The following is a 16685-nucleotide window of genomic DNA, read 5'->3' on the forward strand; positions in this document are numbered from 1 at the left end:
TGCGGACGGATGTGGCGATGATTGCCCACAGCGGGAGGTACCCAGTGCCATTGTGCCGCACACGTTCCAGTGGCGAATTTCATGTTATATATATCTGACCACAATTGCAAAGGGTTGGATGGGGGCGTGGCAGAAGGAAAGGTTTTGCCTCTCACAGGGTGACCCCACTTTATGCTTCCCACCTTGCAGCCCCTGGCTCAAGGGGAGCTTGGAAGCAGTGTCAGGAACCAGTTTAGAGAAATGGAGATCCAGATGGGAGGGGAGGGGCCCAGAACTTCGCCCAGCAAGGAGGGCGCCTGACCAGGACTCGAGGGACTCTGACACAGCCCGAAGGAATAAGAAAGTCCCCCAGATCCTCTCCAGGGAGCAGTTGATTTTGTTCAAGCTCCTGGCAGGGGAGGCAGAATGAGAAGGAAGTGTCTTCTCTCCTTGTGGGAGCCTTGGGAACGTCTCCCTGGGGAGAGGTGCCGGCTGCTGAGGACGTTCCCCCCTGTTAAGTCTCCGATCACGAGATTCGGTGATTTCATTATTGTCGGCAAAGCTCCCGGGAGGGTTGGCGCACAGATAATCGCCCGTGATACAGGGCACTGGAGTCATCAAGGATCCCTGAGGCTGGTCGGAGTTGGGGGCCAGGAGGGTCTGCAGAGATGGCCCTATGTGGAGAGAGGGGCCCAGGAGCCAGAGCAAGGGGAGGGGGAGTAAGGCCAAGGTCACACAGCCAAAGCCAAAAGAGGGGCGAGATACTCTCCGGCAGCTTCCAAGGGGAAACCAGAGTCAGGTCCCTTCCTCCTGCCCACAGCCCTCAAGGCCTCTCACCTCCCTGGGGTAGAAGCCCAAATTCTCCCCATGGTCCCCAGGACGCTGAGCTGTCCTGCCCAGTCCCTTCTCTGTCCCCCCGCACCGGGTCTCTCCATCCCAGGCCCTGGTACTTAACAAGTACTCAGAAAAAAGGAACGGCCTCCATGCAGAATAAATGGGCACCTTGAGCATATTTGGAATCTGAAAGGAACATCTAGTGCACAGCCTCTGCTTGGATTCCTCTCCGGATGAGGAGCTCACTACCTTTCAATAGGCTCCCATTCCATCTCAGAGCTGTTCTGGCCATTAGCGGCACCCTTAACAGAGACTGGGCTGAATTTTGTGTTCCGAAGAGTGTGTGTGTGTGTGTGTGTGTGTGTGCGCGCACACGCATGTGTGTGTGTGTTGAAGCATGGGGGAATGAAATGAGGTCATGAGGGAAATAATTCTGGAATCTTTGTAGAGTGGCCGCGGTTTCGAACAAGTTGGAAGGCCTGAGGCCATCAGGATGAGGAGACCCCAGACTGACTTCCCTCCTCTTCCTCTTCCTCCCTGTATCTCTCACTTTGTCTCTCTCGGTCTCTCTCTCCTTTTGTCTCTCTGTTTCTGTCTCTCTCCTTTTTTCTTCCTGTCTCTATGTTTCTGTCTCGGTCGCGGTGCTGTTCAAAGTCAAACAGATACCAAAGCAGCCTCCCAGCCCCAAAAGAAAATTTCCGGCCGCCCCAGCAGCAGAATAATTGAATCCGCGGGCGGCCCAGGATTGAATCAAGTGAGAGGGTAAAGGCGGGTGGACTGGGGGGCGGCTGCGTTCAGGCTAAAAGCCGCCTCGCACCGGGAGGATGCGCTTAGCTCTGGGCAGTGGGGGCACAGCCTGGGGGGGAGGGGCAGAGGGTTGTGAAATATCCAGGGCGGGTCTGGCGCCCCCCCCAGCCCCACATGAGGCAGTCGGAGCCCTGCAGAAGGAGCCAGAGGCCTCCTGCAGCCGGGTCTCTGCCCTTCCTACACACAATCCGCTGAATCCTCAGAACCAGGTGGCAGGGTCAGGGATGGGGGCTTCGCCGGGGGTCCACTGCCAGGGGCAGCCCAGCTCAGCAACTCGCTCCGTTGTTTCCTGTCGACCATGCACCCAGTCCCTCACCCCCGCCCACGCAGCCACCCTTCCACCCCCCACCTACCTACCCCTCCCCCACCCATCTGTCCCCCCACGGAGCTACCCACCCAACCTGCCACCCCCCTACCCCACCGCTGCCCTCCCCTCCCCCCACCTCCCTCCCACCCATCCTGGCCAAACATTCGACAAACACTTATGAAGCTCCTGCTGGGTGCCCATTTCTACACCAGGAGATACTGGGAGATACTGGGAGAGAGCCGAGGGCTCTGCTCAGCTGGGGAAGCATCTAGTTGGCAAGATGACTGCTAAGCAAACAATTAAAAAAACAGCTCATGGAAATCATGCCGGTTCTGCAAGACACGTCCGTCAGCTCTCAGACATCTAATATGGGGAGGGGGAGCCTTAGGTCCAAGGACATGGCTGGGCTCCAAAGGGGAACGGTGTCACAGGCATAGGGAACAGCATATGCAAAGAGGCAGATGCCCAGTGGCTGGAGGGCAGGGCATGTGGAGTAGGGCTTGGACGTGACATGAGAACCTGGACAAGGAGTGGATGCGATGCGGGGGTAAGTTGCTGCCCCCAGACTGGGGGCTGCTGGAGAGTCTCCAGGGGGATGGGCAGGAATCGCAGGAGGAAGTGAGAAGGAGGCAAAGGAGATGAGTAGACTACAGGGGCAGAAGGGGAACTGGGGTGGGTGGGGTCTCGAAGCCAAGGGGAAGGAGACCTGGGCATGGCCAGCCCTCCCTTCCCCTCACCCAGACCACCCAGACTGAGAAGTTAGGGTCCTGCCCGCCAGCCTGGGCTCTACCCAGTGGCCTCTCTGTCCCCTCCTCCTGTTGGGCAGCTGCTGGAGCCCTGAGGACTACGGAGGGAGACCCCTCAGCTGTTGATCTGGCAGCCTCCATGTTCTTTCTGTGAAATGAGGACATTTCAGATGCCCCAGAGGCGGAGGGGAAGCACCAAGGCCAAGATGACCACAGAGAGAAGTTATCATGTCCTTGGCATGATGACTGGCCTGGCCTTCTGGCCTCCACATCACTCATTCACTCATTCATTCATTCAACAAATTATTATTGAGTGGTCAGGGACTGTTCTGGGTCCTGGCAATATTGTTGTAAATAAAACAATCACAGCTCCTCTATCCTCAAGGAGCTGATACTTAAGTAGCAAGAGAACAGAGAGTAACACACAAATACCTACTCTAATTTCGGGAAGCAGTACGAATTATAAAGCAGGGAAAAGGGATATAACGGTTCGGTAAAGATGCCCATAGCTGGGGTCATCAGGGAAGGCTGCCTCGAGGAGGTGACATGTGAGCTGAGACAGTGGAAGGAAGCATCAATCCGGCCAAGATGTCGAGAAAATCACTCCAGGTCGGGGGAACAGCAAATGCAAAGGCCCTGGGGCAGAACCAAGTTTGGCATTTTAAGAATCGGCAGTTTCATGTGGCTGGAACAGAGCGAAAGTGGAGGAACGGGGTCCATGCTCCCTGGTCACCCATCCCTGGCACTCCTAGTCCCCTTCGCTCTTGCTTCTCCACTGCAGTTCAAATCATGTGCCATGCTATACCTTTTCCTTATTGCATTTATTTTCTTGCTCTTCAACTATAAGCCTTGTAAAGATGGAAATTTCCTTTTTTCTGGCTGGCCTGTCTGTTCCCAACTTTGCCACCAGAGCCTAGAACAGTGCCTGGCACACAGTACGCACTCGTGAGTAATTTTGAATTAGTGAATGAATGAACAAATGGACGGATGAATGAACAGGCATCATTGCCATCAGAAGGGCCAGGTAGGAAGGCAATCAGAGGCTCCGGCCACTTCAAGAGGCCCCTCTAAGAGGTCAGAGCTGAGAGATGTGGGGGTCAGGGCCTCCCTTGATTACTGCGATTCTAATTAACTCCTGGGCCGAGAGGGCTGCCCCGCTCGGAGGAATTAGAGATAAGTTTGCAGCCAAGTGTTTGAGCAGCAGCTCTAAGGGGGCGGGCAGCGGCTCCCCGCTCTCCCCCACCAGCCAGCTGGCCTGGGAGGCGGGCGCTGAAAGAGGTCATTTGCATAGGCAGGTAATTGGTTTTGCAAATAAATCTGGTTCTTGAAATTTGTAGATTAGCAATAATACGTCTCCAGATGAGAGAAAAAGGTCACGGATGAATAAAACAACAATTAAACTTTCGGGAGATTATTAAACTAAACAGAAATCTGGCACGGGGCGGCCGAGGGAATATGAAGCGAGGTGGCTAAGGCGAAGAGGGTCTGGGGTGGGGGAGCCCGTGGCTGTCCTCACCTTGTGCCTCGTGGGAGCACCTTCTGAATACCAGGCTTTCTGTGCAACAGGCCCAGGATCCCATTTCTCAGGAGAAAACTGAGGCCGGGGGAGGGAGATATCCAAGGCCACGCCAATCCAGGATTCGAACCCAGGAATATTAGCTTTGCACTGTCCTGGGTGGCAGGGAGCCCCATCTAACAGCGGGGCTGTTAGAAGTCCACAGCTGTCTCCGCTTGGCTGTGTTTCCAGGACCATTCCTTCCCCCACAAGGTGCTTCATCATCCCATGCCTCGAAAAGCTGCGGCTAGGAGCACTCTGGGTGTGATTTGAGATTTTACAAACGTTTTCATACTTCTGTGACAACTAAAAGGGACCCGGCGGCCGATGGACCAGGCCCTGGGCCTGGCATGATGGGGGTGCCTCTTTGGTCATCCCAGGCTCTTGGCTGCAAGCACAGAAATGTGCTCCAGGAGATGTAAGCAGAACCGAAATTGATAAGGAATTTTCGGGGTAGAAGGCAAAGGTGGAGAAAAAGGGTCAGTTGACAGAGAGGAAGGGGTCCCAGGCAGGTGACACAACCCTCTTTTGCCACCCACCAGCGTGTGACCTTGGCTAAGTCACCCTTCCCCTAGGACCTGTTTCCATGTCACTAAAAGGGAAGATGATTTTGCCAACTTTATTCACTCAGAATATTTCCCGAGCTCCGACTGAATGCCAGGCACCGTTCTAGGCACTGGCAATGCAACAGTGAACAAAACAGGCAGAAACCCCTGCCCTGGGTCAAACTCAGAACCTCGTGGGCAAGACAGACAATAAGCAAGTAAATCTATAGGGCTTTCAAGAGTGCAAAGTGCTAGGAAGAGCACGAGGGTGGGGAAGGACTCAGGAAGGGGCAAGAAGCAGGGAGGGAGAGCAAGTTGCAATTTTAAATGCAACATTCAGGGAAGGCCTCTGAGGAGGTGACATGTGAGCAGAGATCTGAAGGAAGGGAAGGAGGAAGTCATGGAAAGATGTGGAGGAAGAGCATCCCTCCAGAGGGAACGGTCTGTGCAAAGGCCCTGGGGTAGGACTGAGTCTGGCATGCTGGAGGAACAGCACGAGGAGGCTCATGTGGCTGGAGCAGAGTGAGCAAGGGGGAGAGAGGGAGGAAGGGAGGGCAGAGAGGGAACGGGACTGGGTCATGTAGGTCTACTCGTCCAGAGATCAAGGAGAAGGGGCATCGCCCTGCTAGGATCACTGAAACAGTGACCAATGTCCACTTTTCCTTCCCAGCCCATTCAGAGGCTGTGGCTGGCCCTTGATCTTCATTCTCTGCTTCCCCCTTTAGAAACAGAACCCACCCAACTGAAGCCCAACCTCCCTTGAAGCTCCGGGTGACCATCTGGCTATATAGGGGACGACAGAATGTGAGCTCAAACCATGCATGTAACACCAGGTGGTAACCTCAGAACATGAGGACAGGCCCTCCTCCACCCCTTCTCCCATTCCTCCTTGCCCCTCATCTGGGAGTTGGCTGTGATGGCAGGAGCTGGAGCAGCCAGTATGGGCCACAGTTCAAAGTTCGACTGAGGAGGTGGAGCACAAGGTTAAAAAAAAAAAAAAAAAAACTCTGGTTCCTGATGACTGTGGACCCACCACTGTGAAGCCTGGGGTGATGCCCGAACTGTGAGGACAGGCGCGATGAGCTTCTCTTGCACATAAGCCATGATCTCACAGTGTCACAGACATGGTCATAGACTCATGGCAACAAAGAGCTCAAATAATAAATAGTCAAAAGTTCTGAGGGCATCTGGCTGGCTCAGTCGCTTAAGCATCTGCTTTCAGCTCAGGTCATGATCCCTGGGTCCTAGAATCGAGCCCCATGTTGGGCTCCCTGCTCAGCGGGGGACCTGCTTCTCCCTCTGTCCCTCCCCCCCTGCTCATGCTCCTTTGCATGCCCCAGCACGTGCTCTCTCTCTCTCTCTCACGGAAAACGAATAATCTTAAAAAAAAAAAAAAAATAGGGGCGCCTGGGTGGCTCAGTGGGTTAAGGCCTCTGCCTTCGGCTCAGGTCATGATCCCAGGTCCTGGGATTGAGCCCCATGTCGGGCTCTCTGCTTGGCGGGAAGCCTGCTTCCTCCTCTCTCTCTCTCTCTGCCTGCCTCTCTGCCTACTTGTGATCTCTGTCAAATAAATAAATAAATTTAAAAAAAAAATAGTTTGAGCAGCACCACTGGCCACATTGCCAACCCCAGACTTGCCCTCCCCCCAGCTCACAGGCCCCCTGCTGCAGACCGGCCGCCACCCATCTCCACCCCCTGATTTCCCAGAGACTCTGCTACAGCCCAGCCGGACGCCCGCCAAATGTGCCACCATGTGGCCAGCCAGGAAAGTGTCCCCCTCGACTCTCGGGAAAGTCTTGCCCATCTGTAGCTGCCCACTGGTTCCCCAAGAGACTTAGTTTTATTCTAAGATATTTCATGAGCGCCCGCCTCTCCTACAGTCTCTCTACCTGCATCTCTCCCTCTGTCCCCCTCCCAAATGCTGGCAACTCTCCTAGACCTGAGCTCCAAGTCCTTTCAACCTCCAAGTCCTATGTCTGTGATGATTCTGTAAGGCAGAAGGCGCACCAGAGACAGCCAGCGGCCCCGAAGGATCACACAGCCAGGCCATCCTCTGCAGAGGGCTTCCCTTCCTGGGAGGCCCACCACGATTCCCCCGGGAAATGCCTGCATCGGGGCTGGGTCATTTCACCCCCTCCTTCATGGCCCAGACTCTGAACAATGGCTTCGTGCCATGTCCTTCTGCCAACACAGGACCAAAGCAGGCTCTCTCCTCCCTCTAAGAGCTCGAGGGTTAGTGTCTCCTGTCGGAGTTGCGGTGAGGCGCCCCCCAGCTAGGCTGGGCCCTGGGCTGGCAGCGGGAACCCACGCGGAGGCAGGAGCGGGAGCCAAGACGCAGAGGTGGGGGCGTGAGTGTGAGCCCCGCAGAGGCCGCCAGAGCTGGGGGTGTGGAGTCAGGGGGTAACGGGAGCTGAGGGCAATGGGGATCCAAGGACGTAGATTTAAGGCGGTGGGGGGTGGGGCAGTGAGATCAGATTTGGCTTGCGGGCCGATCGCCGGGAGGGGGGCGGGGTTGGGGGCCCGGCCTCGAGGCCAGGGCGGGCGGGAGCTGGCCCGCGACAGGGCCGTGCGTCCCCGCCCGCATCCCCCCGCGGCCTCGCGGCGCCCGGGCGCGAGCGGGAAGGCGGGCGGGGAGGGGGTACCTGGCAGCCGAAAGCCCAGCGGCTAATGAGCCCGGTGCGGCGCGCGCTATTTTTAGCAGCAGCTCCTCGGGACGCCTAATCGCTCCGGCCGGCTCCCGCCAGGCTGCCATGGAAACGCTCAGCGCCGCCGCGAGCGCGGTCCCGGTCCCGGCCCGCGCTGACACCTCCGGGCGGGGCCCCGAGCGCCCTCCGCGCCGCCTCTCCTGCTCCCGCGCCGCCCCGGCCCCGCTCCGGGCCGTTGACCTCCAGCCCGCCCCCACCCTGCTTGGAGCCTCGGCTTCTCGTCTTTGAAACGAGCTCACCTGCTAGGACTGCGGGGGACCCGGGAGCTGGGAGCTCAGGGCAGAGTCCAGCGCTTGGCCCTGGTGATTCCAGGCACTTATTGAGCGCCTACTGTATGCCGGGCATGGTCCTAAGCGTTCCACGCATTAATTTTACTCATTGACTCCAGAGGCATATTTGGAGGGGTTGGTTAAACGGTCTGCCTAAAGTCACGCAGCTTGCAGGTGGTAGAGCTCGGACTTGAACCCAGGCCAGCTGGCAACCGGACTTAGCACTAAGCCACCCCCCACCCCGCCCCGCAGGCATAGATATTTCAAGTGGAACCTGGAGGGTTTGTCTTCATCCGCCAAGGAAGACCTCGCAAATGGTGGCTTCTGAGGCAGGTGGGGACCTGGGTTTTAGCCCCACCTTGATTTATGGGAATTAGGAGGTGAGAGGCTTCACTCCCACATGGGACAAATGGGGGACATCGAGGCCTGTCCAAGGAGCATTGACTTGCGGGATGCTGATGCCAGAAAGCTCTGGTGGAAGGCATGGGTCTGTGGCACACGGACCCCCACCGGCATCTCCTACCCATAGTTCTTTGAGGCGGTGTTGCTCAGGCAAGGTGAGGATGCCAAGCTGGGAGCCAGGATGGAGGGGTCCAAGCTGGAGAGGTCCAGGCCCCACCTGGGCCAAGAGTTGGGGAGTGAAGGCAGGGGGTCAGACGGGCCAAGAGCATACCCCCACCAAGGTCCTCCCCCCCACCCCGTTTCCCCATCTATAAAGTGGGGGTATCAATGACCACAGACCCACCTCCCCGGGGGGGGGGGGGGCTGTGGGGACCATCAGAACATTCCTACAAGTCCGACCAATGCAGGGATCTACCCACCTGCCCTTAAGGTTGGCTGTTTTGTTCTGCGTGGACTCTTTCTTGCATTGGTTTGAATTTTTGCAAACATGACTTAAAATAGTAGTTCCCTTGCTGACTGGGCTTGTTGGCACCTGCTTAAGTTCAGTCTTACCCTAATCCTGGCCTGGTGACCATCAGGAGAGCTGCTCTGAACCGGACCTGAACCCTAGGACGCACTCAAGGAGAGCGGCAGTCAAGTCAGGGTGGCTAACATCTTCTGAGAGCGGCAAACAGCTCCGAACGCTGCGGAGTGATTTTAAGTGTTGGATCGTTCTCTCTCGGCACCTGCCCTGTGCGTTGGGACCACAAGCCTTGGTGGGCCCAACCTGGAAGATAGTAATAACCTGTTCTTCCGAGCAAGGGAGGGAGGGGAGCCTCCTGAGGCGGGCGTACAGTGGGCCCCTTTCCCACCATCCCGCCCGCCCTGAGCTAGGGTTTCTGCCATTAGCTTTGCCTCCAAAGATGCTCTTTGAGAAGAGTTGCTCCGGGGCTGGCTCCCTGGCCTCTGACTGGGGGCGAAGAGGGGGACACAAAGCCCCAAACTGCCCCCCGGACGCCCCACTGATCCCCCAATCACCCCGGCAGCAGGAAGGGCGGGGGGGGGGCGGGGGGAGGCCAAGGTTACCGTGCCCCTCCCCCAGCCTGGCTATAATTAGCCCCGAGATGAATTAAACATGAGGCCGGCCGTCGAAGGGTGGCAGGCGCATATCTGACACTAATTGTTCCCAGGCAGCAGGCACAGGGCGGGGCTGACGTGCGGGGCCGGGGAGGAGGGGGAACGGCACCGGGCTAGGCCGGGCGTCTGCGTGGCCCCGGTAGGGGCACGCGTGTGCCCACGTGAGCGTGTGTGTGTGCGTGTGTCCCGAGGGCTCTCCAGGCATGGGAGCAGCCTTGGCCCTTGAGCTCAGCAGACCCAGCGGAAGGGGTGCAGCGTCACCCCGGCTCAGCAAAGACGTCTCCGCACGGCCCCTTCCTGGGAACCCACCACCGCTCGGGCTGCCGGCTGACACCCCCGAGTTTCCACCGTTAGGACGGCTCTTAGTCACTTACCCCTTCCGGAGCACGCGGAGCGCCCCGGGACAGAGCGCCGGGGGCGGGAGCTGAGAGGGGCGGGGCGGGGGCGGGGCGAGACCGAGGGGCGGGGCCGAGAGAGGGAGGACTGAGGCTTGCCACCTGCACAGCGGAGACCGGCGGGCCCTCACTCTGGGCTCACCTTGCCCCGGCCTGCGCCAGTTGCTCACTCCCTCGATGCCAGGAAATGGCGAAATCTCCCCCACCAGCCGGCAGACAGGCACAGGCGGGAGACGGAGGTGGAGACGCGGAAGGGACGGGGAGGGGGCGGGGCCGAGGCCCCCCGTGGACACGCCCCCCCAGCCCTGCCCTAACCCCACCCTTCCACCTTCCTTCCAGATCCCCCTACCAGATCCGACAGCGGGACTATCCCCAGCCCCACCCCCAGAACCAGCCGAGTGACCTCAGCGAGGCGGGCTTGCCTCTCCGTGCCTCAGTGTTCCCACCTACACAATGGGGAGCGGCCGTGGATCCAGGAGGCCACGGTTCATGACACAGTGTCAGGGATCAGCCTCCAGGCCCGGTGCCCAGGCCCCCGTGTGTGACTCAGACGTGTCACTGGTTCGCTCCCATCCTGTTTCCGCCCCTGTGAAATGGAAAAATGATAGTGTTTGGAGGATAGGAGAAGGGAGGGCAGGGGCCCCTCCGACCCGGCCCCCCGGCCTCGTCTGCAGCCAGTGTGAGTGTGAGGACAACGCCACCCTCCCTGAGAAAAATCGGTATAGAATCAGCCTTTGCCGATATTATGATTTCCTCACTCCTGGCTCCTCTAGGTCCCCACAGACTCCAAGAGCCCATGAGCGCTCCCCCCCCCACCCCCCACCCCACCCCCCGCCATTGCTGAAATCCTACCTGCTCTGGGCCAAGCTGGCCCGGAGACCCAGCCCTGGAGGGGACCCCAAGCTGGGGGAGCCAGAACCAGCCGGAGAGGCCCAGCCCAAGTGGTCAGGCTGGGCAGAGGAAGACGGGGTGCCTCGCGGAAGAGTGGGTAAAGTCTCAGTGTGGGGTTCACAAAGAAAGCCTCCTGCAGACATGGGCCCTGAGTTTTGAAGACCAAGGGGGCTTCACACATGGGGAGGAAAGCCATTCCTGGTGGAGCAAATAGCCAAGGCAAATGCTTGGAGGCAGAAAGAAAAAAAAAATCACAATTTCTGGTCTCATCTAGAACCTGAAGTGGCTCACCTGGATAGAGCAGCCTGGCAGGGCTTTGCAGGACAACCTCTCGAGTCAGAACCCACCCTGATGCGGACAGCAGGGCTCAAGAACACAGATCCTAGAGTCAGACAAGCACTCGCAAAGTGGGGGTAATAACAGCTTTCACCCCCAGAGCTATTGTGTGGAAGAGATAAGTGAAGAGAAGTGTATAAACACTCAGCACATACTCAAGTACTCACAAGGTGGCTGTTGTTACTACGGTACAGTACCACACAGATCATTTTTTAACAGTTATATATTCATTTATATTCATTTCAATGAATATATTCATATATATATTTATATATTTATATATTCATTTCAATGTCTATCCTCCCAAATTAATATATACCATTTACGTCACTCAAAAAAACATATATATATATCTGCAATTTCATGGTAGGATATAATGGTGCATTTTTAAAATAAATATATTTTGTTGGGAAAGAATGGGGAGGAGTTTTAGAGAAAAAGTGATGAAGTGAATGAGGGAAGCCTTGAGTCGGGAACTGCTCGGCTAATAGATTTCTCAGCCTGCTCCTGGGCCCGTAATTAATCCTGAGGGGCTCATTACGTTCGGGCTTCCGCTGCAGCCACTCAGCCGCCTCCCTCCCGGTCTTCCCTCTCCCCCAGGGAGGCCCAGCCTGGCCTGCCCCTGCCAGGGCCTCCCTCCTGCAGTGCTGCTGGGCCCCCAGATCCCAGGGCTTAATCATGGAGAATTAAGGTCTAATCAGAAGCTTTTACTGCTGGGAGGGGAGGTTGAGCAGAGGCACGGCCTCCCAGGTACCGCAGTGGCAGGAATAGGTGAGGCGGGTGAGGCCGGGTGGAGCCAGCGCAGGGTCAGCGCCTGGCAAAATTTCACACTTTGATACTTTGTTCATTGTATCTGTTTCTGCATTTATTGTATTTTTTTTTAATTTCTGTATTTGAGAGAGAGATTGACCGTACATGGCGGGGGGGTGAGAGGGGCAGAGGGAGAGAGAGAAGCTGACGTCCTGCTTAGCCAGGAGCTGGGAGCCTGTGGTGGACTTGCTCCCAGGACCCCGATATCATGACCTGAGCCCAAGGCAGACCCTTCACCGACTGAGCTCCTCCAGGCAACCCTGCATTTATTGCATTTTTTAAATGTGGTGTTAAAATAGTATTTACCCAGGGCCCCTCAGTGGCACAGTCGGTTAGGCTTCTGACTCTTGGTTGAGGCTCAAGTAATGATCCCAGGGTCATGGGATCGAGCCCTGGGGCGGGCTCTATATGCTCGGTCTGCTTGAGATTCTCTCTCTCCCTCTCTCTCTGCCCCTCCCATTTATGCACTCTCTCTCTCTCTCTCTCTAAGACAAATAAATACACCTTTAAAAAAAAAAAAAACGTAGTATTCCGTTACATGACTGAGTATGGCGGTACCCGCTAAGTGTGTATAGAGGCCGGTGCCTCTCTTGGCCCACCTTTATCCCACTCAAGACAGCTGCGGGAAGCGGGAGCTAATTCGAACTTCACCACTGTCAGAAGATGGTCTACCCCTGGACTGATTGCATAGAGGGGAAACTGAGGCCCAGAAGCGCAAGTCACTGGCCTCAGGTCACCCGGTTAAGAGAAGTTAGAGGCAGGATTTGAACCGTTGACAGCCTTCCAGGGCCCCACCTCCCTTGAGGTTAAAGTCCAAATCCTCCCCATGGCCCCCAAGGCTCCCGCAGGACCTGCCCCCAAGGGCAACCAGATCAAAGGGGGTTCTGTGGGCAGGGGAGGAATGGGACAGCCGGTGCTCACGGCCTCCCTCTAGTGACTGCTGCGGGAAGAGAGACCGCACGGGTGGAAGATGAGGGATCCGGAGCAGAGGGGACCCCGCTAGTCTATAGGGGTCATATAACCTTGTGTCTGATTCTGTACTGTCCAACATGCGAGCCTCTGACATTTAAAGCAGGACTAGTTCACAGTGAGATGTTCTGCAAGTATGAAACACACATCAGTTTCTAAAGACTTGGAATGATGGGGCGCCTGGGTGGCTGGGTCAGTTGAGCATCTGACTCTTGATTTCGGCTCAGGTCATGATCTCTGGGGTCTTGAGATCAAGCCCCACACAGGGCTCTGAGCTCAGTGGGAGTCTGCTTGAGATTCTCTCCTGCCTCTGACCCTTTCCCCTACCCTCACCTCCCCAAATAAAAATTTTTTTTTAAGATTTCATTTATTGGGGCACCTGGGTGGCTCAGTGGGTCAAGCCCCTGCCTTCGGCTCAGGTCATGATCTCAGGGTCCTGGGATCAAGCCCCACATCAGGCTCTCTGCTCAGCAGGGAGTCGGCTTCCCCCTCTCTCTGCCTGCCTCTCTGCCTACTTGTGAACTCTGTCAAATAAATAAAGAAAATTTTTTAAAAAATAAGATTTCATTTATCTATTTGACAGAAAGAGAGAAAGAGAGAGTGAGCACAAGCAGGGGGAGCAGCAGCAGGAGAGGGAGAAGCAAACTCCCCGCTGAGCAGGGAGCCTTATGCGGGGCTCGATATCAGGACCCCGGGATCATGACCTGAGCGGAAGGCAGACACTTAGCCGACTGAGCCACACAGGCGCCCCAGTAAATAAATCCTTAATAAAAACCCCAAAACTTGGTATGAATAAAAAAGTTAAGATAGCTCCTTCACAGGTTTTTATATTGATTGCCTGTTAAAATGATATTTTGGCTGTATTGAGTTAAATAAAACACATTAAAATTAAATTCACCTGTTTCTTTTTACCTTTTTTCTCGTGGCTACTAGAAAGTTTTAAATTACATATAGCTTCCATGATCTTTCGACCAGACAACACTGGGTATTTAAATTATGACTCATGGGGACGCCTGGGTGGCTCAGTTGGTTAAGCAGCTGCCTTCGGCTCAGGTCATGATCCCAGCGTCCTGGGATCGAGTCCCACATCGGGATCCTTGCTCCGCAGGGAGCCTGCTTCTCCCTCTGCCTCTGCCTTCCACTCTGTCTGCCTGTGCTCGCTCTCGCTCGCTCTCTCTCTCTGACAAATAAATAAAAATAAAATCTTTAAAAAAAAAAAATTAAAAAAAAAAAAAATAAATTATGACTCATGGCCCACCAGGGGACGCTGTGCCCTTGCAGTGGGGTCTGGCCCTCAGGAATCTAAAGAAGGAAGTAGTAAGTCAAGACAGTTGCTCCTTTGTGGTTGTTGTCTTGGATCAGGTCTTACAACACGGACCTATGTTTTCTATCTGCCACGGCTCACTGGCTAAGGGAGACAGAGCCACCTGTGGGTAAGCAGTTGGCTCCCACACTGACCCCATTTTATTCTGCCAGGGTCAGAGAGGAAGAATTAGGACTCCAGAGACAACTCACAGATTCTGCAATATTTATTACATAATGACTGCGTGCCACCCTCTGTTAATCCAAGGTGATTCCTGCCACAGATTCATCCAACAGACAAGGATTCCACCACCCCCCCTCTTTTTGCAAAGGAGAAAAACAAAGACTCAGAGAAGAAAAGTGAGTTCCCCCAAAAAAGCCCAGCAGAAGCAGGCTTTGCACCCAGGTCCATCTGGCTCCACTGCCTTCTGGGCCTCCCCCCTACCCCAACCCCATCCTCCAGCCAGCTGCCTCTCAACCTCTTAGAAACTCCTGAGAGATGTTGAGCAGACATGGGGGCGAGGACACTCTATCTGTCCAGATCAGACCAGCTCGGCGGGGCAGTCAATAATTCATTCTGAATTATCCCCATTTATCACAATGGCAGGAGCCAGGGTGCATGGAATCCTAATCCCAAGCTTCTGTGCCCCTTGGTCGCCTGGCGTTGGACACAGTGGTGACAGCAACTGGGGCAGGAGTCCCACACTGAGCCTGGGGACGGGGGGTGTTCCTGGCTCGCCACCCCCCGACACTGGGTTGTTAAATGTTGTGTGATCCAGCAGTGACCAGAGGAGACCCATCCCAGCCTTTCCAGTGCCCACAGGTTGGTGGGAAAAATACACACTGAGTAAGTAATAATATAAATAATTAATGCTACCAAGGAAAAGAACAGACTGGTGCAAGAATGCAAAACTGGGGGGACATGACTTGTTTAGGGCCTCCTCAAGGAAGTGACATTGAATGTGCAAATCAGAAGATGGAAGGTGAGGATGGGAGAGGGTGCTGCATACAGAGAAACCGCACATGCAAAGGCCCTGTGGCCAGGAAGTTTCTCCCACGTGGGACCCAGCAAGAGGATGCGAGGGTCTGAAGCTCAGAGCACTGGTGGAAGGTCAGTGCCCAGTCGGGAGCCCTCAGAGCCAGGCCTGGAGCCCTCTCGTGGAGGCCAGCAGCCTTCAGTGGGTGCCAGGGGCCATCAGGGGAAGAGATAGGCAAGTTTCCCTGATGTTTCACCTGCTTCCACCCCAGGTGAGTCATGTGGCGGGCTGGGCAGCTGGCCCTGTGATCCTGTGATTTTCTGTTTCGTTTCTTCTTGTAGCTCTGTCCCCCTTGGAAGATTCTTTCAAACCCATTTGAGTGCAGGGGTGAGTCAGGATTTCTCTCCCAACAAATAGCCTATACCATGCGAGCAGCACCTGGCGCAGCCACCGGACACCCCCGTCTCCTTGAACAGGTGGGAGAACTGAGGCCCACAGAAGGGGTCTCCGGGACCCCAGGAGCACCCTGCCACCCTGCAGCATCATGGCTCTTCCGCTGAACTTCCAGCCGCATGACGGTCCTCAGGTGGGTGTCTTGGCCTTTGTGTGAATTACAGCAAGTGTCTCCTTCCTGGGGCCCTCTCACCCCTCAGCTGGGTGCTTTGGCGCAGTGACCAACCTGTCCCAGCATCTGTGGCAGCCAGAGCAGGGTCTGTCTTGCTATCTCCAGCAGCCAGCCCAGGGCCAGGCACACAGAGGACACTCCATAAATGCTCAGGGAACAAGTGAGCAGAGACAGAGAACGCCATGACCTGGCTTGGAGTCACAGAGGGAGAGAGTAAAGCAGAGAAGGACGGAATCAGGGAGTCTGGGTGCTGGCAGCTTCTGGCTAAGCCACCGATGCCTCCTCTGGGAAACACCCAGGAACCGCCCCCCCACCCCCAGGGTTCTGGGAGCCCAAACCAAGTGGGCAGCCTGGAGGGGAGGCGGGAGGCGGGAGGCGGGAGGCAGCCCCTCCCCAGGATGCCTTGGGCCCCAGGAAGAGACAGCGGCCTCCAAGTTTCACTCGAAACTCCTGGCAGCCCAGACTTGCTCCAGGGGTGGAGCCCGGAGCCCGGAGCCCCAGTCGCCTCAGGGGCGGGGGAGGAAGATGGGGGGGGGGGGAGGAAGGTGGTGGGGGCGGGGGCAGGCTTCCTCTATTTCACAGCCTAAGAGGGAGGAGCGGGTTGGGGTCAGCCAGAGTAGGAGTCAAGGGAAAAAAAGTTCCTGCGGAGGGCAGAGCCCACATGTGGAAAGAGGCGCTCACCCAGGCAGAAGGAAGACCAAAGACCAAGTTAGGGAGCTTGAACTTGATTCTGTTTTGAAACACTTAATCTGGGGCGTCTGGGTGGCTTGGTCGGCTTGGTGGTTAAGCATCTGCCTTCGGCTCAGGTCATGATCCCCAGGCAGCAGGAAGCCTGCTTCTCCCTCTCCCACTCCCCCTGCTTGTGTTCCCTCTCTCACTGTGTCTCTCTCTCTCTCTGTCAAATAAATAAATAAATAATCTGAAAAAAAAAATAAAAAGAAAGAAAGAAATACTTCATCTTTTATTCATACGCACTTGAAGACAGCCCTTCTATACCTGGCCCCAACCCTGTTCTGTGACCCTGGGCCCCAGGCTCCACTCCTCAGGCTGGGAGGGCCAACACACAGCCCAGTTGCCTGCGTGGGGTCTGAGCCAGCAGGAATGGAGGCTGCAGG

The sequence above is a fragment of the Mustela erminea genome, chromosome 1 (genome assembly GCF_009829155.1).
Source record: "Mustela erminea isolate mMusErm1 chromosome 1, mMusErm1.Pri, whole genome shotgun sequence".
NCBI lineage: Eukaryota > Metazoa > Chordata > Mammalia > Carnivora > Mustelidae > Mustela > Mustela erminea.